Source organism: Ursus americanus, chromosome 17 (assembly GCF_024610735.1).
Source record: "Ursus americanus isolate L20-20 chromosome 17, mUrsAme1.1.p, whole genome shotgun sequence".
In the NCBI taxonomy this organism is placed as follows: domain Eukaryota; kingdom Metazoa; phylum Chordata; class Mammalia; order Carnivora; family Ursidae; genus Ursus; species Ursus americanus.
Genome location: NC_142143.1, coordinates 14,700,606 through 14,725,574, shown reverse-complemented (window position 1 = coordinate 14,725,574; position 24,969 = coordinate 14,700,606). Strand labels below are relative to the sequence as shown.

General features: G+C 48.3%; 1 protein-coding gene across 2 annotated transcripts in view; it reads left to right on the top strand.

The window, feature by feature from the left end:
• Nucleotides 1–24,969, top strand: part of ABTB3 (ankyrin repeat and BTB domain containing 3) — a 299,425-nt gene that overhangs the window by 198,060 nt on the left and 76,396 nt on the right. The window lies entirely within an intron of this gene.

The following is a 24,969-nucleotide window of genomic DNA, read 5'->3' as shown; positions in this document are numbered from 1 at the left end:
TGATTAATTTGCCCAAGGTCACATAGCTAAAGTTGCAGAATTCGTGTCTGAACGCTTGGAGTCAGGCCCTGGTCTGTGCTCACGTTCATTGGGCCATTCTGCTATCGGTGGGCTGTGATTTCAAAAGAAATAATAATGTTTGAAAGCCTCACCCCTAATCCCTACAATTTATTTTATAATCTTCATGATTGTTGATAGGGTATGAAACTAAGATGTACATGTACTAAATAAAATGTGGTAACTCAAAAAAAATCAAAAAAGAAGACACTTTGAATCACCCGTAAGCACTATGACCATATAGGGCATATATTCTGTCTATGTCACAGTTTTTTGGTTGTTTCACAAAATAAGGACCATGCAATTTTGTTGATCTGTGTCTTTGAGTAGCCTTCAAAAACATGATTTTTCAAGGGACTCTGCCATCATTGGTCATTTAAAGTCAAGAGGGATTTGAAAACAGGCATATTGAACATGTTCCATGATGAAGAAGGTGAAATTGAGCCCTAGAGGGATGAGTGGACTTGAATGGGGTCATAAGTGCTCTTGCAGAGGATTTGCCGGGAAGTACCTCAGGGCCTTTGCACAGGCTTTGCCTTCTTCCTGGAACACTGCCTCCTCTCTACCTGTCTATCATCTGGGTTAGTCAGTTCATCCTCAGGACTGATTGTAGGCATCACCTCTTCCAGGAACCCTTCCCTACCACCTCAGGCTATAGTAAGTGTTGAGGGCATAGCTCAGTGCATAGCATATAGTAAGCACTCAATAAATGCTTACAGAACCGAACAGAGCTGGGTCTGAAACCTGTGTGTGCCAACTCAGGCAGCCCTCAGCTTGGCACCTGCTATGCCGTTCACATGCTCCAGGCCTCGTTTCCTCAACTGTAACCAAGAAATAATAATTCCTACTTTGTGGGGCTGTTCCGGTGACCAGTGAACGTATGCCAGTGCCATACACATTCACTGACACATTGGAGATGATCCCTAAACAGTAGGAATTATTACTCCCTTAACTCAGGTTGACACCTTCTTAGATATGTTCGTATACATAAACCACTTCAAGTCCAGCACACATTAGGCGCTTTATAGATAATGGACTTTGTGATTCTCGTTGTCACAGTGCTTGGAACCTGAACATACACCACAGCAGGACTTCTCAGCCTCTAATCAGGAATGTGCATTTGAATCTCCTGGGATCTCATTAAAATTCAGATTCTATTCATAGGCCTGGGGAGGGGCCCAAGACATTTCCTTTCTAACGAGCTCCCAGGTGAGGTGGTGCTGCTGGCCCATGGACCACACCGTGAATAACAAGACATGGTAGTTTTTTGTGTGCTTGTCATTCCTTTCCCCATCTGACTCCAACCCCCCTTTTTAAGTTACATAAGGGCAAGAAATAAGCTTTTATGGCGATTCTTGTCTCTCTGGTAGAGTTTGGCACATAATAGGCTTTGGGGGCTGGATTGAGCCTCATGAGACGCTGGATCTCTATGTAATTGGACGAAATGAACAGATCCCGGAGGTCAGACCTGGGCAGCCTGCAGAACTTCGGAGCTGCAACAGCCAAGGGAAGACACTGAGTGTCTGAATATAATGATCGTCCTCAGCCTAACAAGGTGTCTTCTCTAGAGCGGCTCAGGGCTAGCAAATTAGCGAGAAGCGTGCAGGGCAAAGGGGAGGCAGGATTTCACAGGTGTCCTGTCTGGAGAGGGGCAGCAGGGCAGATCTGAAAGCTCCCCAGCCTGATTCTGTTGAACACGTCCAGCCTCCAGGCCTCGTTGAATGGCTTTGACTCGGGAGTTCTTTTCCCAGCCAAGGGGCAGAGAGTGCCCCTGACCACAGGTGACAAACTGAGAGGCTCAAGTTCAAGGACAGCCTTCTCTCCCAACATGCAGGTTTAGTCTGACCAGATGCACACACTGCACTCGTTCATCTGAATATCCAGGTCTTCTCTGAGCCCCAGTCAACTGGCTGCCACAGCAGTCTGGTTTGGTGTGACACAGCGACCCTTCATTGTATGGGGAAAGGAAGGCAGACCTCCCCTTCAGGCACAAAGTTGAGGAACGAGCATTGCACCGTCCAGAGTGGTAACCACCAGCCGCGCGTGGCTGTTTGGATTTAAATGAAAACAATAGGGGCACCCGCATGGCTCATTCGGTTAAGTGTCCCACTCTTTTTCTTTTTAAGATTTTATTTATTTATTTGAGAGAGAGAGCACAAGCAGCGAGAGCAGCAGGCAGAGGAAGAAGCACACTCCCCACTGAGCAGGAAGACCAATGCAAGACTCGATCCCAGGACCCTGAGATCATGACCTGACCCTAACCAACTGAGCCACCCAGGCATCCCTAGCGTCCAACTCTTGATCTCAGCTCAGTTCTTGATCTAAGAGTCATGAGTTCAAACCCTGCATTGAGCTCCACAGTGAGCGTGGAGCCTACTTAAAAAAATAATAAAATAAATAAATGAATGTGCGAATAAAAATTAAGCAGAACTAAAGCTTCAATTCCTCAGTACCGACGGTCCTCATTTCAAATTCTCAGTAGCTACATGCCACCAGTGACATCGCACATATAGGATGGTTCCATCATCACAGGAACTTCTATCGGACAGTGCTGACCTGGAGGCTCAGTGCAGGCGGCACCCCCCTTTTAGAAGAACAGCCCATGAAAATCAGCCCTTCCAAAGCAATCCGTAAGGAAGGAGTCATGGTAGAGACCAGGGACCGGCTCACCTGCTGAAGCACGTTCCGTGTCCCCATGTTTGGATGATCTTAGAGCCCAGTATTTCAAAGCAACCGTCGTCATCATCACCCCCAGATTTTACAAGGTATTTGTAACATACAGGTCTCCCTTCCAAGTGCGTTGGCTCGGTGAACCCTCACAAGACTGTCAGGAGTGTGTTCGCACCACCCTACACAACTGCTGTCCCTCCCTTCTCCTGAAGAACATCAGGCTCAGAGAGGTTATGTAGCTTGCCCACGTTACACAGCTCGTCGGGGCAGAGTCGGCTGCAAGGACAGGCAGCTGAGACCAGAGATCGCGCTCTCAACCGTGTGCTGTGCACAGGGCTGGGGAGGATTGTCAGGCTTAAGGGGGAGGACACAGGGTCCCTCTGAAGGGTTAAAAACCTGAACATTTCCAACCAGGAATGTTCTTGCTTTAATACGCTTCCCCCTCCGCTTCCCTTTTCCTTCTAGTATTTTCCCTGTCTTAGGACTTAATAAATATTGCTAATACAGATGAAATAATGATAATGAAATCACTTCATCTGATTAGACAGCAGTTAAACCTCTTTGAGAAACACGCTCGCCTCCTGGAGCGAATTGCTATCAACATAGAGCCTTGCCTCTTCAGTCTCCGCCGCAGAGCTGCTTGAACTTCTCCTTTTTTATTTAATTTTTAAAACTTGTTTATTATTTATTTTATTTATGATTGAACTTCTTATTCCGTTGTGCATTCTTTATTCATTTATTCAGCGAACGTGAATTGAATGCCTGAGCATAGTAATAGAGCTAGTGTCACTCGAATCTTCTCTGTGCATTGCAAGTACTTGGCATGAATTAACTCATTTGTCCCTCAGGATAACCTCATGATGATAGGCCTTCTTGTTGTCACCCCCACTATCTAGATGGGGAAGATGAGGCCGAGAGGTCACAGGGCTCAGAAGCGGCTGCAGGGGGATTGACAGCCGGGCTCCACAGCTCCCTCCCATTACACCTCGCTGCTGGGTGCAAGGCCCTCTGCTGGGGAGGGGCGACCCAGGGGACCTCCCATGGCTCCTGCCCTGTGCAGCTCATTTATCATCAAAGGAAGAAAGGGCGAAGGGTCAGAAGGGGGATACAGATAAACTGCCGCAGGGGACCCGGGAAGGTGGTTTGGGAGGCGGACTGAAACCTGGGTAAGATCAGGCACTCCAGGCGGGCAGAGCCACCGGCCAAGGCTCCAAGGTGGGGGGTCTCCCGTGTACCGTAGACCGGCACGTCCGACTGCCGCAGAGGCCAGGCTGACCTTCAGCTGGCTCACAGAGGAGCAGCTTTTGGCCAGCTGTTCAAATGCTGACATGCTTCCCCACAAGCTTGTAAAGAGCTGCTGGCCCAGATGTCCCCCACCCCACGGCCCTGCCATCAGGACCTGCAGCGAGGCATCCGGGTCTGCAGGGGAGCGGGGAGGGGGTCCTGCCTGCATCAGACCACAGGGCGTAGGTGGTGCCCGAGCCTTACCTGTAGTTAAATATTTCGAATACCGTTGCTGAGCTGAAAGTGTCTGGGAGAAAATGACGTCCTAGAGGTGGTGTTGGGCCTTGGTCCCTTCCATGGGGGGGTGCGGGTGAAGGTTTGGACAAGGGTGACGCCTAAGCAAATGCAGATAAGCTCTCCTCCTTCGAGATACCTGCATCCTCACCACCACCGGGAAGCCTTTGCTGCCCACCGGGCCTCCCACCCCCAGCAGGACAAGGCCTCCCCCATTCTCTCTGAAGCCATCTGTGGAAAATACACTTCATGCCATCGTGGGCCAGGCCCAGGGATGAGCAGACTTTGGGTCACCCAACTTAAGTGTCCCGATCACCCTCTGAGATGGCAGTTCTGCCTAGTTTCAGATGAGGAGGGAGGCTGAGAAAAGTTCAAGGCTTTGCCCAAGGTCACACGGCTAAGCTTGTGAGTGGCCGGGCTGGAGGGTAGGCCCAAGCGCTGTGAGTCTAGAGCCTATTTCCTCCCGACTGTCTGCCGCGTAGCCCGGGCCATTGCTGTGTTACCCTTTGCTTCCATGTCTGAGCTCGTCAGAGGCAGGGACTGGGCTTTGATCAGCTGGTGCTCTCTCTGGCAGCCGGCCAGGGCCTGGCTCAGAGTGGACGGGGACATAAAGACCAGTCTGAGTGCAAGGCAGCAGGAGGATGGAGCCTGGCATGTCGCAGGATCTGGTTGGAAGGTTCCAACAGATGACAAGCGTGTGGCTTGATCGAGTGCCATCTCCCGTAGCCCCCAGTGAGAGAAGTCGCCAACTGGCCTCCTCCCTTGGCCTGCACGGTCCCAAGGGAAGCTTACATTCGCCTCCTTGGATTTTTGCTTCCTTCTCCTTTGCTGGGAACTGTCAGCCCTCCATGTGCCCTGTGTCTGGGTCCATGAATATCCTGCACATGTAGGAAAAATTTTTTTAAAAGAACGTTAGCAAAAATTAGTCCTTGAAGCTGCCCAGTGCAGACCGAGGCCTGGCCCAGCATGGCAAGGGCCAGCAGGAACCCCAGGTGCCCGGGAGCAGAAAGGCCTGTGCAGAGGGAACGCTCCCCGAGGTCAGCCTGCTTTCAAACCATCTGTCCCATGCCAAGTTTCCGCTGTTTTATCCTTCCAGAAACAGCAATATTGACAGCTGCCAGCACATACCTGAGTTTCACACATTATGGAAAACAGCCCAGCCAGTAAATCTGGTCATTTGCCCAGTAGACATAGCATCTGAGTTGATCTTGCATTTTTCAAAGTCTGACTTTCCCTGTGAAACCTACACGTGTCTGTGCGTCTCCTAGTCGACCATTGTCCTAGGTTTTCACTGATTCAATCACATCGTCCCTCCTTCCGTTTTGCTCTCCTCATGGACGGCACCTTTTTACAACTGTAACACAAGGTGCTATAAATTCAAATTTTTATAGTATATATATTTTTTACTGAAAAGTTATATATGCTCCTTTTTTCATTTTGGAAAATACAGGAAAACGTAAGAAAGAAAATTAAAATCATCTACAATTCTGCTATGCAGACGTAGCCAAAATGATTATTTGGTACCTTTTCTCATCTTTGTTTTTAATACAGACAGTGAGGCTTTTTAAAATAGCTGGGCTGTGTATGTGTATCTAATTTTATATCTGCTTTTATTTCACTTAGTATGCCATCAGCGTTTTTCCCAGTACTACTACGGAACATTCATAAACATCATTTTTAATGACTGCAAAATACTCCGTCTTGTGAATGCGCCGTAATTTACCTAATGGTTCCCAGGTTGCTGGTCATTTGGGTTTTTTCCAGTTTGTGAATTGCTGTTCTTTTAAAACCATACACAGTAGCATGACTAAAACATCAATGCAGAGGGAACAGATATAGAAAGAGTAATCTCTTTGGAGTAGAGCAACTGAGGGGTTAACTCATGGGGCTTCTGATGGCCCCTTTGAGTGAGAAATTGCAGAAAGGAGAGCCCTGGGAGGCAAGCTTACCCAGCCCCATCCCGGATCCCACGTGTGGTCATGTTTCGCAGGAAGACGACGTGGGAAATGTAGGAAGCCCAGCTGGCCTGCAAGGTGTCTGGCCACAGTCAATATAAAAATCTAAGTTAGCACTTCATTGTGTCTAGGAGTCTCCCACACATACGGTCTCCCTGCGTTCTGGGAGGGGGAAGACCAGCCAGGGTTGCTTTTCACAACTCTAAAGAGATTGGCTCTAGAAAAGTCATGAGATTTGCCCAAAAGCCATGCAATGAGTGGCCAAATTGAAACCAAAGAGCGGCTCCAGAGATCTCTGGAAATCCCCACCCTGCTTCCTGTCTTGCTTCTAGAATGAAGCAGAGCCTTAACACGGCATCATCAGAAAGCAAGGTTTGAGCAGGTGGCGTGGACAGAGTTCAGGCTGTATGCCGTCGGCGGTGTCCAGAGATTAGGAAGTCTCCACAAATTCCCGGTTTCGTTTGTTGAGTGCTTGTGTTTGTTTATTATTCTGGATTTTTCACTGCTCTGTTTTTGTTTTCCCCGTATATAAGAAACATTGCCCATGAGGGCTTCCTTGGGTCTTTCACACTGGCATGAGGAATTCTGTCAAGATTTAGCCAGTCAGGGTCAGGCAGGCCCGGGACTCGAGGCTGAATGTGCTGGCAAAAGAAGGTGAATATTTTCCCAGGCTTCTGTTTCACTGAAAAGTTCAAACTCCCAGGCTGGAGTGAGTGTTTTTTGGCGGTCTTCTGTCACACTGTCCTTTATTAGATCCTTACATAAAATCTCACCCTTTACTTGGAGACCCTACGGCAGGAGGGTGTGGAAGGAACATTCTGTGAAGAAAAAAAGAAACCAATAAATACGCCAAACCAAGGACCATCTCGTTGAAAACACTAATGGCACGTTCCGCTGTCTCCAAAACCCTCCCTGGAGGTCCTGTCCCTCTTCAGACCCCAGGACACCTTAAAAGAGCATCTCACAAGACACTTTTCACGGTCAGCCTCACACTGTGGTTATCTGTCCTTCCTTCCCTGATGGCTGGCCACCTGATGCTCCAATCCAAAGACTTGATCGAACAGGTACCCAAGGATAATTAAGGACAGTTAAACAGACTTTAGCCCTCAGGGCTGCCCTGGAAAATTGGGGGTGTGCGGCCACACTGAACTGCTCTGCTAGATTGAACACCAGGGGCCAGGTCTTAAATCCTTATGTCTTCCACGAAACTTCCAAAACCCTGCTCCAAGAAGACAGTGAGTAAACGGGAACAGGTTAGGTGATCAGCCTGCTTCGTAAATGGCCCTCCCTGGTGGCGCATATACGATCCCAGATTCATCTCCACAGTGTCTCCTACCCCCTTATCCTCTCAGCTGCTTCAGTCCACAGAGGCCGCTGAATTTGCTCTGCATTTCCTCGACTAACTTCCTCTGCCTGGATTCTTCTCCGAAGCCCTTCTCTCTCTCCACTTCCAGGCTCGGGGTGGCATTTCCCACCACATTCCTACCCCCTCTCACTGCAGCTGATTTTGACTCATTCTTCCAAAAGATTGTGTGCAGAAAGCTTTTCAGATAGCTTCTTTTCTCGTGTTTTTCGCGTGAGACCAAGAGTTTGTTGAAGGCTGGGACCTTTTCCACTATCTCCAAGTGTAGGAGTTGGTACACAGCAGGCGCTCGTTCATTCATTCCTGCATTCAACCACTATAGAGCATCTGCCATATGCCTGATGAGGAACAAATGCATAAATAATAAAGTATCAGTCACAGATAAGTGGTGTAAAGAGAAATAAAACTGGGTACTCAAGTTGTGTACGAGTGATGTAAGCTGCTGTTTCAGGTAGGATGGTCTAGGAAGGTTTTTCTAAGGAGGCTGCCTTTGAGCAGAGATCCAAAGGAAGGGAAGCAGTAAGTCATGTCAATATCTGAGCACAGATCTTGACAGGCAGGAAACAGTAAGTGCAAAGGCCCTGGGACAGGAACATTCTTGGCACATGCAAGATAGAGCAAGGAGGCAAGTGAGCCTGGAACAGAATGAATGGGCAGGGAGAGTGTAGGAGACGAAGTCCAAAGTGGGCAGTCAGATCTCGCAGAGCCTTTTGGGCATGCGGAGTAGATTGATTTCTATTCCATGTGTGTGATGAGCTGCTCATTAAGGTTTGTTCAGTTGAATTATTTGAGTTTAGTTGGATGGAACTGAACCAAATTGGGTTTCACTGAACTGAACAGAATCAGGTCTCATGTTCGTATGGACAGCATACAGTTTCTGGACCATGCAATATCCCGAGTCTGTCCTTGTTACCTATAAATGGAAAAGCACTCTGAACAATCCCATTTAGCAACTTTAAAACCTGTTAGTGTATGAGTTCACCTGTTCTGGGACTGGCACAGCCTTGTTCCAAAAGCCTTATGGACAGTGACACTTTTGCCAACCCCCCCCCAACATGCACTAGTTTCATTGTGGTGGCAGATGGAGTACAGGGAACATCTGAACTCAAGAAGAATGTGGTCCTAATGCCTGCCCAGCATTTATGTTTCATTTCTGACTTTCTTAGAGTCTGAAGTCTTTGAGGGTCACTGGGATTTATTCTGGGCCTTTGGCCAGGGTTCTGGACCTGACTTTTAACATAGTTTTTACCCAAGCCTGGTTCTCATTGAATCTTAATTATGTGGATTCCTACCCTTAACACAACTGAAAATAAACCACAGTTAGCTATTTTTATAATTTTACTTGGTTCTTATAAAAACATTCCAGGGAGCCATCACCCACAGTAAAGTGGGAAACGCACCAGAATTTAAGCTAAGCAAATAACCATTTGTTCATTCATTCAAAGAATGTCGAGGGCCTATGAACCAGCACTATACTAAGTACTGGGGACCCAACAAAGCACAGGGTACGTCCCTGTTCTCATGAAGCTGATGGTCTAATAGAAGAGACAGAACAATCAAGGACACTAATATGAAATGTCATCTTGAGTAGTGGCAAGCGTGACGAGGTGCAAGTTTGGGGGGTACACAGGTGAATCATTCATGCCTCCACAATGTGGTTGGGGTGGTTATAAAGACATAAATTATAACAATGATATAAATTGTATCATGGGATTATGTACAAAGTGCTATATGGAGGTGGAGGGAAACAAGTAGCTAACTGTATTGTATGGGGGGCTCTTGGGGAATATTTCCCAGGGGAGGTGACCTTTGATCACTCTCTTAGGACTTAACTGGACGGAGAGGGTGGAAAGAGGGAGGAAACAAGAGTAGAGCAAGGGCAGAGAGATGAGAGCAAGCATGGGCGTTCCAGAGAACACTGGTCATTTGGTGTGCTGGAACACATTGGGGCTGGACAGGCGTGGAGTGGGAGCACAAGATAATGAAAACATATGTAGGTTGAGGCCAGACCAAGGAATTTATACTTTTATCAGATGACCAGATTTACAGACTTAGCACATTCATCTTGGCAGCAATGTGAAGAGATTGGAGAGAGCAACTAGAATGAGGAAATTATTATGAAAGTAATGCAATGGTCCGATTTTAGAAAGAGTCTGCGCATAAGTGGCCAATTAGCTAAATTTGGAGTGTGGGACTCATAGGGTGTGGAGGGACTGGGAGTCTCTAGTCCAATCACCCATAGGATGTTTGGATCTCCTTCCTAATGGCCTCCCCACGGGATTGTCCAACCAAGGCACCAGTTCTAGAGGCTTCCTTCCCATTCCAGCTTCAGATTGCTGAGACTCTTCTGAGGTCTTACTTATGTGGAGCTGAAGTCCTCCCAGGAGCTACCATGGCTACTCCTTTTGTTCCTTGGGGCTTCTAGAATCAGTCCAATTCCTAATTCAGATGTAACCTTTCACCGTTTAAAAACAGCTGTAATTTACTGAGCACCTTCTGTGTGTCAGGCAAGTCTGCAGAGCCGGTATTACCCCGTCTCCAGATGGGAACTGGGGGCTCATGTGACTTGCTGGGATTTGGCCACTGACCCAGTTAACTGGCAGCACCAGGATAAAAACTCAAAGCTGTCTGACTCCAGAGCCCTGCACTCTTGGAAATAGCTATCAATTAAACTTGGCAAACATTTACTTAGCACCTATTACTATGAAAATCCCTGTTGCTAATATCACAGGGGGAAACCTAAAGTAAATAAGCATAGTTAATAATTTCCAGGGCTCCCCATTCTAGTGGTTTGGACGGTGGAGTCAACACCCGAGCATTGTGATAATGTGTACTTGGCTTTGGCTTGCAGGGTGGCTATTTCAGAAGAAAGTGACTTACATTTCATCCATTGCATGGCCCTGGTTCCTGCTGGTAGCACTCAGGGGAGCCCCCCCACCCCCTCCTCTGAGTCCATGCCTGGGAAAGAAGGCTGTATCCCAGGAAGATACAACAGGGGGATAGACTTATAAAGGTGGAAGGTATAAACCAGTGTGTATAATCAGATTTGAGGAAGATGAAGCTTCAACTTGGACACAACCCAGTGGTGAGCAGAGAGGAATACAGCAAGACTGAGAAGCTGGAAGCAGGATAAGAACAGGTGTAAGGAACGGATGAGAAAAACCGTGAGAAGAGAGCCTGTGCACTGAGCATGTGTGCGGGGGCTCCCCCTCTAGGCAGTTTGAGGTATTGCTAAAGTTTGGGCTGGAGGGCTTGAAGGAAACGGACAGGACCCTGACAAAGTGAGGGGTTTGTGAGCAGACTTAGCTTCCCAGTTGTGTTTTCCTTACCCTGATGTTTAAACTGGTAACAAGTTAAGACTACATGTGTTGGGTCCCTGATGCACATGAAGATGCCTGAATGTATATCTTCCCCATGATCGTGCTTCCACACCTGTGTTACCTGTTGCGCTCTCTGTGGCCCTGCGAGGAAGGACCAGTGGGCGTTATCCTCACTGTCCAGGTGAGAGAGGGATCTAAGGGTTCGGTGACATCTTTGCCTCATCCCCTCGCCGCCGTGCACGCAGCTTCCATTCAGAACCAGCGCCCACACCCCAGCCAAATCCAGACATCCTCACCGGCTTGCCAGCCCGCATCCCTCCACCTCCAAGAAGTGCTGTTCCTGACCTGGCTGGGTCTCCCTTTCCCAGCCCAGGCTCGTCCCTGGATGAGGTTTGCTTTGGTCCCTCTGTTTGGAAATTTCTCTGCCTGCCTTGGGGCTGGCCCTAGAACTCAGTGCCTTCACCTGCTGATTTGGAGAGAGAAGCCGCAGGACCTCTCCCAAGGGGACCGGACAGGATGTGGTAGGTGAGGTGCACATACACCCGGTCTTTTTGCCGCCTAGCAGATGAGCGGCCCTGGATATTCTGCGAGGGCAGGTGGAGAGGCTCACACTGGAGTGCTACCCTGTTCGAGGAGTCCTTTCCTAGGCAGTACCAGAGTCCAACCTGCAAAATAGCCCTTTGGCATTTCCTTTTATTAAAATAAAAAACTCCCTTTCTGGTTTCTGTCATCTCTCACTTCCGCAAAACATAAAATTGGTAACATTTAGTTAGAGAAGTAAATTGCACATAGGTTTTCTTCTCATGCATGTGGAGATCCCATAAATCTGCTAAAGGGCCACATAGTTGTTTCGTATGGGCACCAAAACTGCCTCTTTTTTTACCCTAGTCTTGTCTTCAATTTTTAAGGCTCTCCAGGAAGTTCTCTTTTCCTTCCTTCCTTTCTCCATGTTCCTTTTCTATTCTCTTCTTACTGGGAAATTCTATCCCATTTCCATCCCCTGTCTTTTCAAAGGACCTTCCCATTCTACATGGTGACACTCTCTTTTTTACTTTATCTTTCCAGTTATCCTGGGGGCTTTGTATACTCTGAGACAGATGATGCTTATCTAATAATCATTTATGACTAATCTAACTCTGAAAAGGATTTCAGCTAGATTCACAACATGAGTTAGACATAACAGAACCACAAAACAAGAATAGCAATACAAAAAATAGGCCATTAACACTAAAGTAGACCACTGTACCAGAAAATCTCTCCTAAGGTTTATTACAGCAATTAAGTGCAAAATTGAGCTTTGAGTTTCCTGGCCTCCAAGGCAAAAAAGAAAAGATGCATTATAAAGCTCTCATCATCTAATTTAAACACACACACACAACATAATCTTTACCAAAAAACTGTTCACAGGAGGATCATTTCGGAATTTAGCAAGTTCTATCCAGGGTTAATCCTCGTAGATCCTTCTGGTGAGCTGAGTCACCTGGAGAGTTTTTAAAGACAATCTAGGGGTGCTTGGGTGGCTCAGTCGGTTAAGTGTCCAACTCCTGGTTTCGGCTCAGGTCGTGATCTCAGGGTCGTCAGATCAGCCCCAAGTCAGGTGGAATCTGCTTCAGATTTCCCCTCCCTCCCCCTCTGCCTGTCCCTTTTCTGTCTTGCTTGCACGCTGGTGAGCACACATGCGTGCATGCACTCTCTTTCTCAAATAAATAAATAAATAAAATTTTAAAATAAAACCAATCTATAACATGGTCTAGGGTTACATCTAGGGATATTAGGGACTATGCTCAGGTCAGGGTCTTTTCGAGTCACGTGGCCACACCTGTAAACAATAGCGTTCACTATATAAAATGCCCTCCACCCCGCCCCAGAAGGCAAGTATGAAATCATGATCTTTTCTTACTCCCGCAGATCTTAGAGCTCATTCGGCCAAGCTTCCTCACTTCCCAGATGAGGTACTGAAGCTTCTCAAGGTTCAGTGACTTAGTCAGTGTCGCGCTGTTCTTCCGAGATCCCATATAATAATTAAGCCTGTGGACTTCGGATTCCGGCCAATTTGAAATCAAATTCCAGCTCCAGCCCCATAGCTGCGGGCTTCTATATCCCATCTAAATATGCTATATAAGTTCCTTAAACTCTGAAGTTGCTAAGCCTGTGTTTGCTCACCTATAAATAGGGATGGTAATAATAATTACCTTCCAAAGTTGTTTTTATAATTAAATGCAGTAATACACATCTGAGCTTTCTGCACAGAGCCTGGAACATTGTAAGCACCCAAGAAATGGTGGGTGCTATAAAATCCTGATGATGATGATGATGATGATGATGGATCATGGTAATAGGAAAACTGGATCAAAACTTAGGTTTCCTAATATCTACAGTACATAGCCCTCTTTCCACTACCCCATCCTACCAGGATTCCTCTCTGAAATTATATGGACCTGAAGGACATCCCTTGGAACAGCCCTACCCAATAGGGCAGCTACTAGCCATGCGTGGCTATTTAAAGTTAAATTAATTAAAATTGAATATAATTATAATTTTAGCTGCTTGGTCACACCAGCTGCATTCCAAGTGTTCAGTAGCTGTGTATGGTTGGTGGCTATTGTATTGGACAGGACAGATACAGGATGTTTGCATCACAGCAGAAAGGTCTTCTAGAAGCTGCCTTCATGGCTTTCCCCTGCCCCCTCTCCACTTCCTAATCTCAGTATTTTTGTTATTTACGTATTTATTTCAAAATATTATGCTACTGGGGCTCTGGGTGGCTCAGTTGGTTAAGCATACGACTCTCGATCTCAGCTCAGGTCTTGATCTCGGGTCATGAGTTCAGGTCCCATGTTGGGCTCCATGCTGAATGTGGAGTCTACTTAAAAATATATATATTATGGGGCACCTGGGTGGCACAGCGGTTAAGCGTCTGCCTTCGGCTCAGGGCGTGATCCCGGCATTATGGGATCGAGCCCCACATCGGGCTCCTCCGCTGTGAGCCTGCTTCTTCCTCTCCCACTCCCCCTGCTTCTGTTCCCTCTCTCACTGGCTGTCTCTATCTCTGTCGAATAAATAAATAAAATCTTTAAAAAAAAAAAATATATATATATATATATATATATATATATATATATATATATATATATATATATATATATATATATTATGCTGTTATTTTAGCTAGAAGGAAAGGTTCTTCGGTCTCTTAAGTCCACTGGTGAGTACACTTGAGCTCACAGAGCCTCAAGGATAGACAGATCGCATAGCTGGACAGTAGCAGCATGTTCCAAAACACGCTTCTGACTCAGCGAGTCTAGGCGTGGTTCCAGGAGACCTGGGAAATCAGCTGTCTTAAGTCTGTGTTTCCATAGGGTTCCGACTGATCAGAGCTGGTGTATGAATTTAATCTGTCTTGTCATACTGCCAAATGCAGGGTAATGTGAGTTCAAAGGGTTTATTACAAGAGAACAAGAATATCATTTTCTCGAAGCCACATCCCAGTGGTGCGGACGCCGAGGACGGCATCGGGAGAAACTCTTAGACCATGCTCGGTCTCGCCTTTTTAGCCCCTTTTTTGGTAAGGAAGAAAGAGATGGTGCTTTAAGAGTGATCTGTTAGTGGAATATTATTCAGCCATAAGAAAAAAAGACAATCCTGCCATTTACAACAACATGGATGGACCTTGAGGGCATTATACTAAGTGAAATAAGTCAGACGGAGAGATAAATACTGTATGATCGCACATATATGTGGAATCTAGAACAGCTGAGCTGATAGAAACAGGGTAGAATGGTGGTTGCTGGGGGCTGGGGGAAAGGGGGAGAGGCTAGCTAGTCAAACCTCAGCTGGAAGATGAGTAAGTTCTGGAGATCTAATAATGTGCAACATAGTGACTCTAGTTAACCATACTGTCGTATATACTTGAAAGTCAGTAAGACAGTAGATCTCAAATGTTCTCACCACAGAAACGAAAGGGTACTATTTTGTGAGGTGAGGGATGTGTGAAGTAATCCTACCCTAGCCATCATTTTGCAGTCTCTAAGTGTGTCAGATCATCATGCCACACACCTCACATTTTTTTTTAAAGATTTTATTTATTTATTCGACAGAGATAGAGACAGCCAGCGAGAGAGGGAACTCAAGCAGGGGAGTGGGAGAGGAAGAAGCAGGCTCATAGCGGAGGAGCCCGATGTGGGGCTCGATCCCAGAACGCCGGGATCACGCCCTGAGCCGAAGGCAGACGCTTAACCGCTGGGCCACCCAGGCGCCCCTATACACCTCACATTTATACAATGTTACATGTCAGTAACATCTCAATAAAGCTGGGGGGAAATAGCTAAACTAAAATAAGATTGACTTGCTAATTTTAAATGTATCATGTTTCCTTGCAAGAGAACTTCTGCAAGGATCAAGACTTCCAGATGCGTTTCTAACTTCGAGAGCGTCTGTGTTGTTATTTTTGTTGGTTAGGTTAATTATGATGAGCTCAAAGCCATTTTCAGTCAATGTTCACAAAGTTGGTAAATCAACTCGACCTCTTATGACATAGTTTACACCTTTAAATGAGCAAACGATTCATTGTAACAAATATTTTAATACGTGTAGCTTCGAGGAGCAAATACAGTCTCAAGTTTCCAAGTTCGCAGTCTAGAGAATATCTATTAAAAGGAAAGGTTTTTGCCTCTTTTTGGTAAAGGGAAAAGAAACTCAAATCCATGGTGACACAATAATGGAAAAATACAGATTTAGCTTAAACATTGCAGGAAGTGATATTAGTGTCAGTTAGAATTAGATTTGGCTCTGAGTGATAGAAAACCCAAACAGCAGGTGTTTAAACCAGATAGAAGTTTATTTCTCATATAAACAAAGTCTGGAAGTAAGAATCCAGGAGAGGTATGGCCACTGAAGCAACTGTCAGAAATCCAAGTCCTTCTGCTCTGTCACTGTCCACATGTGGCTTCCACCTCCTTGTCCAATGTGGCTGCTTTAACACCGGCCATCATGTCTACATTTTTGCCAGCGGAATGGAGGAAAACCAGAGAAAGTCAGGCTTCCTCCTTTTAGGGTCCTTCCTAGAAGTCTCACAGGAAACTCACGCGTGTATCATTGTAAGAACCAGTCTCCTAGCTGCAACGGAGACTGAAAAGTGCGTGCTAGGCGGTCATGAGCCCAGCTCACGATTGAGGGTTTTATTACTAAGGAAGAAGAGGAAAACGCATATAGAGGGACACCCAGTCGTCTCTGCCAGAGTGTAAAAGTATTCTCCATTAACTTTCTGAACAGTTACAGTGAACCTTTTGTTTTGCATTTTCAGAGGTGTTTTTGTCAATCCTTTTTTTTTTTGAGATATTTATTTAGAAAGAGTGTGTGAGCAGGGCGGTGGGGGGGCGGGGGACAGAGGACCAGAGGGAAAAGGAGAGGGAGAATCTCAAGCAGACTCCCTGCTGAGCACAGAGCCTGGTCCCACGATTCTGTGATCATGACCTGAGCCAAAATCAAGAGATGGATGCTTAACCCATGGCACCACCCGGGCGCCCCGTGAATCCATTCTTGACGTTTCTTTTCAAATGGTTTTCTGATTTCCTCACTGAGGAAAAATTAAAGTATTAGGAGTTTATACTTTCATTCCAGAAGTGACAAGGCCCTGTATGGTGTTTCCCCCATCTCTCTCCAGTGTTATCCTACCAGTCTACCCCCACCACTGTGCTCTCTTCTCCACCTCAGCCCCAGCGCCATCAAGCTGAATTCCCCCAAAGCGCTATGCCCTCCCTGCCTCTGGGCCTTTGCACGTGCTCTGTCTTCTGCCTGGGAATGATAAAATACATGGCTACTAGCCCTGGCTCTGGGTCTCACTGCCTACGTATATATCCCAATAGTGCTCCTTATAACTGTGTACCCTTAGGCAAGTTATCTAACCTCTCTGTGCTTCCGTTTCACTACCTATAGAATGAAAATAAGAATAGTCCTTACTTTATGGTTCTTGTCATTATCAAATGAGCCAATAAAAGACAAATGCTCAGTCGCAGCTGTCTTTGTTGAGCATTTACTATGTGCTAAGCATCTTACAGAGATTCTCTTAATCTTCACAACAATCCCGTGCGGTGGCCTGACTATTTCTCCCATTTTACATACAAGGAAACTGAGGCACAGAGAAGTTAAGCAACTTGCCCAGGCCCCACAGCTAACAAGTCATGGGCTCAGATGTAGGGCCTTCTGTCATTGGAATGAGTGCCCTTCCCCCCACACCAGCACCACACTAGCAGCGGATTTCCTTTGCAAGGCTGTATGCTGCCTTTTATAGACTTTTATGGTAATCCTTTCAGAAGCAGGGGCAGGCCAGGTGAGCCGTGCAGACCCATCCCCGGCCTCTGCCTCTCCGCCTGTACCAGCCCAGGCCCTGCCCTTGAGGCTGTGAGGCCCTTGCCACCTCTCAAATGTTGGTCTTTTGTGCCCAGGCTGCTAGGAAGGTTCTGTGGCAGCCTCAAACAGAGCCTGTGGCTTCCCCACTTCTGAAGCCCCGGCTTCCCTCCCAGGGCCATTTATATCCCAGGCCCCATCATCATTCCACCCACTTGAGATCAGGTTCCCACCACAGAGCTCTGTGCCCCTAAGCCAGGCCTGGTTCTGGTGCAGCCAGCAGCCCAGAGAGGAGAGGGACAGGCTGGTCTGTTGCCCCTGCGTGGTGTGCGAGGAAGGACCTCAGGGCTGCCAAGCATCCTGCAGCTCGGAGCAGGAATTCTCTAGCCCTGAGGGGCTCGGCTTTTGTGGGCATCAGAAACCCTGCAGGGAATGAACGAGGTGCAGATGCCCAGGGTGGTTGTCTCCGTAATGGTCCCCAAAGATACCAAGTCCTAAACTCTGCAACCTATAGTTTATGAAGAAAAAGGGTCTTTGCAGGTGTGATTTTAGCTAAGGGTCCTAATGTGGGGAGATAATCCTGGATTGTCTGGGTGGGCCCTAAGTCCAATCACACATGTCCTTAGAGGAGAGAGAGAGATGTGACACACAGCTCCGAGGACTAGGTGATGTGAAGACCGGGGCAGAGATGGACAGGTGGAACCGCCAAGGAATGTTGGCAAGCACCAGAAGCTGGAAGAGGTGGGCAGTGAGCTCGCCCCTAGATCCTCCTCCGGAGGGAGCCCGGTCCTGCTGCCACCTTGATCTTGAACTTCTGGCCTCCAGCATTGTGAGAGAATGCACTTCTGTGGTCTAAGCCACCGAGTTTGTGGTACGCTGTGACAGCAACCCCGGGAAACACACCCAGCAAGCAGGGGGGAACGCAGGAATATGCATTTGAACCAGTTCCCTGGGTGATTCTGAGGCTCCAGCACCACCAAAATGAAGAACTAGACAGACTATGTAGTCGGAAACTCTGGGAGAGCTGAGACTTCTTGCTCTCCATCGTTTCTGCTCCTATCCTGCTCAGCCTGTGGGGGACGGGAGCACGTGGGATGCTCAATGCAGGTGGGAACATGCAGAGGAGCGGGGGGGCTGAGTTATGGGGCAGGCAGATAAGTGATGGAGCCTCGTCCCCAGGGGAGCAGAGGGGGGCAGGTGGAGGAGGAACCTTCCTCTCCAGGATGGGAGGGGGGGTGAAGGTGGGGCAAGGGTGCAGGGAGGAAACTGTTGGTACCCGTATATCATATTTGCTCCGCGTGAACCCGCTTGTACCTCAGCCCTCCACTTACAGCCCTCCAACCCCCTCTGTCACCTGCTCCAACACCCCTTGGCCCTTGCCCCATTTTGGGGAATTTATATAATCACCCATTCGTGGGGCTGAGTTTGACACTCAAAGGACTTGCCCTGTTGGTACGAAATGGCTTATTCTGCCCTAGAAGCATTGAGCCTACCCGTAGGGCCTCTGTTTCACTGTCCCCAAACGGTGTGTCTGCACACTCAGGATGTTGGAAAACGGTCCTCCATTTGACCCAGCCCCCAGGCCTCCTCCCCGCCCCGGTGATGGTGTGCAATGGGCCCGATCAGTGCAGAAGGAGGAGGCTGCCGGGCTGATATCACAGCGCAAGTCTCAAGGCCATGAGCCGGCAGAACCCCTGGTGTTCACAGCTCGAAGGCCTCCAGCTGATTGGAAGAGCATCTGCTTTACTCAGAGTCCACTGATCTAAATGTCAATCTCATCTTAAAACACACCTTCCCAGCAACATCCAGACGAGTGTTTGACCACTTGTCTGGGTACTGTGGCCTAGCCAAGTGGACACAACCATCACAAGGTGTATTTTTTTTTTTTTTACATATTTACATTCCAAGATGATGATAAACACCATCCCAAGTACCTATTAGACGACGGAGTGGGTGCTTGGGTCAGAACACACCCCCCGAGGCTGAAAGCTTCTGTTTGGTAAAATCGCTGGGAGACAAAAGGAGAATCCAGGCGGGAGGCAGAAGCCACCTCTCAGGATAAAAGCTGAAATCACCGATGGCTGCTGTCCCCACCTCCCTTGCGGCTTGGGCCGGCTCATGAGCTAGCTTCTCAGGAGCCCAGGAGCTCTGGGTCCAAGTGAGCTCCTCCTTCCCTTCTGTTGTCTCCTGGGCCTCTGCGCCCTCTTGCAACTCTCTCACTTCTGGACTCACTTTCTCTTCTTTAAGCATAAGAGAATTCACCCTCCCTGGCTTCTGGCTTGAGTCATAATACCGCCTTGGGGCCTGGTTACTCAGACTGTGGTCCATACACAGCCTGGAAGCTTGTTGCAAAGGCCGACTCGCAGGCCCTGCCCCAGACCCACTGAATGAAAACCCACATTGTAACAAGATCCCAGGCGATTCCTACGCACATTCGTGTTCAAGAAGCACTGACCTCGGGCACACCCCGTGGCTTCTCTCACCCCAGGCCCTTCTGCAGGAACCACCCCCCTGGGCACAGTAGGGCTCTCACTGTAGTAAACAAGCCACCGATGACCTCTGCATCCCCTTAGCTCTGGCGCCCACAAATATAGTGAGATTACGGTGAATATTGCTATGGAAACCAGCCTTGGATACTGTCTACTCTCAATTTTGCTGGTTTTCCTTCACTCCCTGTATCTCTGGAATTATGAGCTTCCTAAACCACAGTCGAACATCTAAATTCCTCTCCAGCCTGAGACTTCACAAATAACAGAGATGTGAAGTCAAGGCCAGACAATTGATAAAGAAAAGGCATAGCATCTGCAGAGGTTTGCTTTGATTCAAAAAGAGAAGGCAGGAGTGGTGTTCTGTGTAGCCAGGCTTTTCCTCCACCGGCAGAGAGAACACCTGAGTGATGCTGAAAGCCGTGCCAGTGATGCCGACGAGCATAGCTACCACCTGTGGGACAGGGGCAGGTGCCAGGCTACGTACACCATCCCGTTCAATTCGGGCAATAACCCTCTGTATTCTGTATTCGTTTCCCGTGGCTGCTGTTTAAAAAAAAAAAAAAAAAGTTGCCACCAATGTGAAGACTTAACACAAATGTATCTTCTTACAGTTCAGGAGTCCAGAATTAGGAAATCAGTTCCACTAGGCTAAAGGGAAGGTATCAGCAGGGCTGGTGGTTCCTTCTGGAGGCTCCAGGGGAGAATCCCCTTGCCTTTTTTAGCTCCTGGAGGCACCTGCATCCTTCAGCTCATGGCTCCTTTCCCACATTCGTCCAGCTACTTCCGTCTGTTCTCACATCTCCTATTCCCTCCATGGACCTTCCTGCCTCCCTCTGCTGAGGACCCCTGTGATTGCATTTAGGACCCACCCGGATAATCCAGGGAATCTTCCCCTCCCAAGATCTTAACTGAATTACATCAGTCTCTTTTGCCATCAACATTCAGAGGTTCCAGGGAGTAAGACTTGATGTCTTTGGCGGCTATTTTCAGCCTACCACAGTGACCCCTCCTCACTTATGTCCTGGCCACCCCACCTGCCCTGGAGGGCCAGAATAGGACATGATGCACATGAAAGCCCTTGGTGAGCTGCAAAGGATTTTTTTTTTTTTTTTGCCTCAGGACCTTTGCACAGTCTGTTATTGCTGCCTGGAACATCCATCTCTCTACACACACATTCACACATGGCCAATTCCTTCACATCTTTGAGGTTTTGTTACCTTCTCAGGCCTTTCCACCACCCTACCTCAACCCTGTTTATTCTCTATCCCAGCACCCTGACACGATCACTGTTTGTAATTGTTTTATTATTAGTTTATGTGTTCCTTATCTGTGTCCCTGTTAGACTGTTAGTTCTGTGAGAATAAGGACCTGACAAGTCCTGTTCTCTACACTGTCTCCAGCTCCTGGAAGTGTACCTACAACACGGGTGCTCCCTAAAGGATTGTTAGATGAATGAGTGATGTTAACAGATGACATCTCATCAGTTACACACCCGTGGCCCGGTTTGGGTTTTTTTTCTCGAGGTACTACCTCTGGGTGTGCCTGTGGCTCAGTATTCCCCAGATGCAACCAGGACCTCGTTGTGGGAGGGTCCTATTTTCTAATCTCTCCAGAGCTTTCTGTCCCCATCCCTAAGACTTTCATGTACATCTTCCCATCTTCGGGGCTTCTTCCTAAGCCCCCAGGAAGCCAGCTATGTCAATATCCCCAAAGAATTTTAGAGGAGGAGCGAACTAAATAGACCCAGGGTTGGCCAACTATGACCCATTGTGATTTTGTGAATGAAGTTTTCTTGGAACACAGCAAGGTTCTTTCACGTACATGTTGTCTGGGCTGCTTCCCCACTATCATGGCAGAGTTCAGCGGTTGAGACGGAGACTGGATGGCCCGCGAAACCTCACATATTTACTATCCGGCCCTTTACAGAAAAGGCTTGCTGACCAAACAGACCATCTGATCCACGCCCGTCCACTTACAGATTAAGAGCCTAAACATTTGCAGACCAGAGCCAGAGCCCTACTGTGAGCGCTCAGCAGACTCAGGACTGGAATCCAATTCTGCAGAAGCCCAAACAAACCAGGCTTCTCCCACGTACTGTAGCAACCTCCTTGGCACCCAGCCCCTCCCCAGCCGAACTCCCTTTCAATTCTGAGTGGCCACCCGCCACGCAACAGCTTTCTCTTCACTGTTTCCGGAAGGCCCTGCCCGTGTATCTCCCCCTTGAATCTGGGCCCAACAACCTTCCTGAGCTGACTTGCTCTCCTGACTCTGCAAGGAGCCCACCGAGGCTTAGCTCTTCCCTTCTGGAATCCCTGGTCCTAACCCCGCAGACCTCCTGTTTGAACACCACAGCAAAGATTTCAATGGCCACTGTCCTGATAGAGTGGACCGCGTCCCCCTCTCTGTTCACCTCAGGCCACCCAGGTGGGGTTCTCAAGCCCAGCTTTCTCCGGAATTCCTGGAGGAGCTTATTTAGAATGCATATGCCCAGGCCCCACCCCAGACTTGTTGAACCAAAACTCTGGGGGTGACTCAAGACCTTGGGAATTTTCACACACACACACCCCATAATTCTGGCATTGAGCACAGTCTAAGAACCACTTCACGAACCCATGGGCTGCCCAAGTGTCCTCTCGGTGTTAGTCACTGAGGACAACTTCAGAACAAAGTCAGTAGCCAGTGGAACGTTGTCCCATTTAAAAATACATAAGGAGAATGCAATCTTTCTCCTTCAGCTTTCTCCACCCTCTCCTTAACTCAAGGCCCTAGAATTCTTTCCCATCTCCAATGCCTCCAAAAGAAACATCACAAATAACACTTTCTCCCCGCCTCTGAGTAGATGAGATAAGAAGATTTTTAAATGAGTTGCTGGCAAAGAATTCATGAGCTTATAAACTATGGAAGTCAGGGTGATGAAGAGAAGGTGACGTTGAAAGGAGACCGGGTACACAGAAAATTCCAGAGGAGGCTGGAATCCTGGGGTTCAAGGTTTCTTATTCTGGTGCTCGCCAGCTGTCTTGGTACAGGTGTGATCCGGAAGGCAGCAGGGCCTCCTTCTCTCCTCCTCAGTCTTCCTCAGGAGCTGGCGGCATGCCCTGGGCCTCAGCACCTCACAAAAAAGGCAGCAACCGAAGGGTGGGGAAGAGGCACAGCCACCCCAGGGACTGGGAGTTGGGGGCTGTGCTTCGGGGGCACTGAGCTAAGGAAAGACGGGGTGGGGTGGCGGGTGCCACCTCTGAGGAAGAGAATTCCCCCAGAGGAAGGTTCTCTGAGCACTCGGGTCTGGTTTCTACGGTGATGGAGACGTGGCAAAAATAAGTCTTGCTCACCTGAGACAGTAGAATCCAATTCAATTTCAAGTCAGTGTGTGTTTATTGAGTGCCTGATTCGGTTTAGGTGATGGAGAGAATGAGAGAATGAGGGCGACAGCCCAGGCAGCAGGCTGACTCGGCCAGTGGGAGACTGCCCCACAGATCCATGGGGCCAGAAACTCGATTGCATCCATTTCACCCAGTAGAAAATTGGCGAATCTTTGTCTTGTGAACAAATATTTATTAAGTGCCTCCACCCTGCGAGGGCTGTTTTGGGGCTGGGGCTGGATCAGTGAACCCAGCAGATCCAGGTCCCTGCCCCAGTGGACTTTACATTCTACTGGGGCATCGGCAAGGCCAGTGGGGTGGGGTCGCCATGGGAGGGGTCCTCATAGGTTGGGTCATCAGGAGAAACGTTTAGGGTAAGGTAGGATTTGCACTGTGGTTTGAAGGTTAAGTGGGGTGTGGATTTTTAAAGGGTCGGAGGCCTTACAGACGGAACTGAGCTGTGTGGCCAGGAATGGAAATGGAGCGCCAGCAAAGGTCCGTGACCAGATCGGCTGGCTCTGCTGGGGTAACAGGTGCATGCTGGGAAGTTAGACAAGAGAATATCAGTATCACATGGGGTTATGGCACACAGCTATGTACTCCTACATCTCGGATCTGACCCCCACCTCTCGTACTTGCTAACCCTGTGGTCCAGGGCATGCTGCTTACCCTCAGTGAACTTCATTCTCCTGATCTACACAAGAGGCATAATCATAACTAGCTCGTACGTTGGTCCCAAGCATTGGGATGAGATCATGAGTGGGATTAATTGAGAAGAATGTAAATGGCTTATTTAGCTGTTGAATATTAACATTGGAGAAACAGCTCGCTCTCTAGGCAAACCAGAACTCACCACTAAACACTTGGTGGGGAGTTCATGATGCCTGCATACACTGAGGGGTTTGGTGCCTGGTCAACCTTCCCTTTACCTCTGTCCACCCCACAGCAGCCATGCTGGACTGAATGGCGCCACTGGGGTCAAGGTGAGGCAGGGGAGGTGCCTCGAACACATTCGCACGGCCTGGCCTCCTTCAGTTTTGCACCCTAGGCACCCCACTTGCCTCACCCTGGCAGGGCCTCTGCTGAATCCAGGAAACCTTGTTGGTCGACACAGTGCATTTCTCAAAGTGTGTTCCTTGGTCTACTTAAATCAGTATTATAGGGGCCACTTCTTAAAATTATATTCAGGGACCTGACACAGTCAGCATCTCTGGAGATAAGGTCAGGGGATCTGCATTTTCCGCAGCGCGCACGCACACACGCACACACGCACACACGCGCGTGCACACACACACACACGTGATTCCCAGGCCCTCTACCCATACAGTACTTAGCAACAGAAGTTCTGTGAGTGGCCCCAGCCCAGCCGCAGCAGCACGGCCCAGGAACTCATGAGAAATGCAGATTCTTGTCCACCTCCCCAATCTGAAGCAGACACTCTGGGGTGGGGCCCAGGAATCTGTATTTTAACAAGCCCTCCAGATAATTCTGATTCACATTAAATTCACACGGGGGGGTTTCAAAACGACCAATATCCAGCCCGATCCTAGATGAATTAAATCAGAATCCCTTCAAAAGCTCCCCCACAATCCAGTAAACCTCCTGGGAGGACAGAGTTTATAATGGTCACTGTAAGAAACAGGAAGTTGGCACAAATGTATGGCATTACAAAGTATATAGTTCAGCCCCGGGCATGGTCTCATCAGTTAACTCTTGCAACAAGCTGCCCCCTGCTGTGGTCTCATTAGAAGGTGAGGAACCTAAGGCCCCCAGAGTTTCAGGGGGTGGCACGCACCCCCCCACTAGGGTCCCCTCCCCAACTAGGGCAGTTTTGCTGGCCTTGACTGGGCATCCGCCTGGCCAGGCTGTCAGGGAAGACTGCCTGTCCACTTG